This window comes from Canis lupus, chromosome 19 (assembly GCF_048164855.1).
Source record: "Canis lupus baileyi chromosome 19, mCanLup2.hap1, whole genome shotgun sequence".
Lineage (NCBI taxonomy): Eukaryota > Metazoa > Chordata > Mammalia > Carnivora > Canidae > Canis > Canis lupus.
Window position 1 is genome coordinate 45,576,466 of NC_132856.1, and position 3,341 is coordinate 45,579,806.

The window sequence follows — 3,341 nt, forward strand, 5'->3', positions numbered from 1 at the left end:
CCCAGTCCAGCTTGGGTCATTGACACATCCAGTGGTTCCTCTCAATTCCCTAGGTACAAAGTGTGCAAAAACTGGACAGAAAGTTCTTGCACCAGCAAGGCAGAGAGGTTGCAAGTTATCCCTGGTGCAGAGGTGGAGTGAGGGTGGGGGGATGGTGGAGTGAAAAACATTGAAAGTTTCTGGATACAAGCCCAGGGAAAAGAGAAAAAGCTGTAAAAGTGATCAGGTTATCGAAGTGAGATAGTCGATGTCACTGCTCACTCCCTCAATACCCGATGTGACAGAGCTTAGAGACTCCGACCACTCACCTGAAGGTGGCCCAGCCACTGGGTTAGACCACCTTGGGCTGATGGGCCTTCGCCTCCCTGAAGAGGGGAGTGGTAAGGGGCATATTTCCAGGCATGAGTGCACGGGATTTCTTTCATCCGACCTTTCCCCTGCTGGCATTCTTTCTCCCTTCCGCGGTTCCAGTTTCCTAGTTTTTCCAGGAAAATGTAACTGTCTAACGACCACTCTTAGAATGATACTCGTAGGACCTGACCCCACCCCCTCCCAGTTCAGCCAATGATTGCTGTGGCACCCTCCCTGGGAAATCCTGATTGGTCCAGGGATGGACAGGGAGGCAGGCGGACTTTGAGACTGAGTCCCTGGGATTTTGGTGGACCTATGTATGGGGCCGAGGGAACCATCTTTCTGCTGGAGGTGCTGCACTGTTGGAGTGGAGGTCTCTAGGGCCCACCTGAAGGAGAGCTAAAGGATGGCAACCTGGATAGAGCCCTTTCTGACGTTGGCTATTCAGAAAAATCGCTCTTTCCCATCCTACACCACACAGTTCACTGCCAGGAGACATCCAGTTTCTTACAAGCCCTTCCAGAGATACTTTATGTTCACTCAAGCAAACATGCATATGTATTTTTCCTCCATTTTTACACAGATGGCATTTACACAACTCACACAGTTGTAGCATATCTATCTAGTTCCAAGACATTTTTGTCATCCCCAAAGGAAACACCACACCCGTAAAGCAAAGGATCCCCATTCCTCCTTTCCCCCTCCCCTCTGCCCTGGCAACTGCTTATCTCCTTTCTGTCTCTATAGATTTGTCTATTCTTCATGTTTCATATAAATGGAATCCTATAAAGGCCCCCCCGGGTGGCTCAGTCGGTTGGGTATCTGACTTGATTCCTGCTCCATTTGTGATCTCAGAGATCCGAGATCCCTGCATTGGCTTTGAGCTGGGCGAGGAGCCTGCTTGAGATTCTCTTTCTCCCTTTACTTCTGCCTCTCCCCTCCCGCTCACTCTCACCCTCTCTCTCTCCAAAAAAAAATTATAAACAAACAAATAAATAAATAAAATGGAATCATACAATATGTGTCATTTTGTGTCTAGCTTCTTTCACTCAGCATAATGTTTTTGAGGTCATCCATGTTGTAGCACGTGTCAAGACTTTATTCCTTTTTATGGTTGAATAATATTCTTTGGTATGTATATACTACCTTTTGTTTATTCATTTAATGGACATTTGGGTTTTTCCACCTTTTGACGATTGTGAATATTCTGCTATGAACATTCATGTGCCTTGTATACTTTTAAAGTCACTCTTCTTTTACTTAATAGTATTTTTTTTAAATAGTTCCAAATCACCATATAAAGGTCCCCATATTCTTTTGAAGGTTAGGAGAGTGTTCATTGTTTGGATGCACCATAATTTTTATAGCCCGTCTTCTCATGGCAGGCATTTAGATTCCCCTATTTTGCTGTTAATAATAAGTACCCACATCATCTTACACAAGTCCAGGTATAACTGGAGGATGACATCAGGAGTTGTTTAATCAAGGAGTCAAACTTCCCATTTTGATAGCGATCTCCATCTCTTTTTAAAGATGGGGCCAATTTATACCCCGACCAATAATAGATATACCTGCCTCTTTCCGCACCTCCTAATCAGCATAGTGTGTTATCACTTTTTACCTTAGCCAACACAATAGGTTAAAAAAAAATGGGGGATCCCCCGGGTGGCTCAGCGGTTTGGCGCCTGCCTGTAGCCTAGGGCATGATCCTGGGGACCCGGAATCAAGTCCCACGTCGGGATCCCTGCATGGAACCTGCTTCTCCCTCTGCCTGTGTCTCTGCCTTATCATGAATAAATAGATAAATCTTAAAAAAAAAAAAAAAAAAAAGGTCCACCATCCGGGTGCTGGGGCTCTACACGAGGGTGCACGGCCAGCCTCCGACGTGGCCAGAAGAAAAAAAATGGTATCTCATTGTGGTTGTCACTTGCAATTCTCTTTTTATGTGTGAGGCTGAACAAACATCCTCTACTTTGACCTTAGATGCAGGTGGTTGAGGAAGCCATAAATCATTTGCGGTTTGGGTATGTTGTCATCACTGATGAATGGCAAGTTCCCTCTCTTGTTAGATGTATTTGATTCTCTTTTTAAATAGGCTCTTTGTTCATCCTGGTGTTCTGCAAAATGTGTATTATGTTGTTGAGTATATGTTGTAGTTTAAGAGCCTCTGTATTTTCTTTTCTGTCAACTTTTTATTCATGTACTTTGCCTATTTGGCTATAGATTATTAGTCTTTTTTCCTATTAGTTTGTAGGAATTCTTTTTTTTTTTAAGATTTTATTTGACAGAAAGAGAAAGAGAGAGAGAAAGCACAAACGGGGAAGTGGCAGAGGGAGAGAAAAAAGTAAGCTCCCCACTGAGCAGGGAGCCCAATGTGGGGCTCAAACTCAGGACCTCAGGATCACGACTCAGCTGAAGGCAGACGCTTAACCAAATGAGCCACCTAGGCATCCCTGTAGGAGTTCTTTATATATTAAGACAAGTCCTCTATTTCTGATTTGAAAATTTGTTCCCAAGCTTGGCATTTATCTTTTGACTTTGTTTTCCTTTTTGTTTTGTTTTTGCCACCATTGCTTTTTAAATAAAGCCTAAATTCCTCACTGCAGCCTCTATGGCCCATAATGGTCCATCCTCTGCATCTCTGACCCAAATTTCCTTCCACTATCTACCTCTATCACTCTGCTCCAGCCCATACATATTCCTTGCTGTTTCCCAAATAACCCATGCCCTTTCTGCAAGAGAACGTTTGCCTTTGCTCTTCCCGTTGCCTAAAACTGTCTTCCTTTCTTTCTCTCCTCATCTAGTTAACATTACTCCTTTAGATTCCATCCACTTCTTCTAGGAAGCCTTCCTTGACCACCTCCCAGTGGCCAAGTCTGCCTTGCTCACCATTATCATCCCAGCACTCAGCACAGTACACAGCTCATAATACTTGCTAAGTAAGGACTTGCTGAGTGAATGAAGAAAGGTTGCAGGAGGCGATAGGCAGG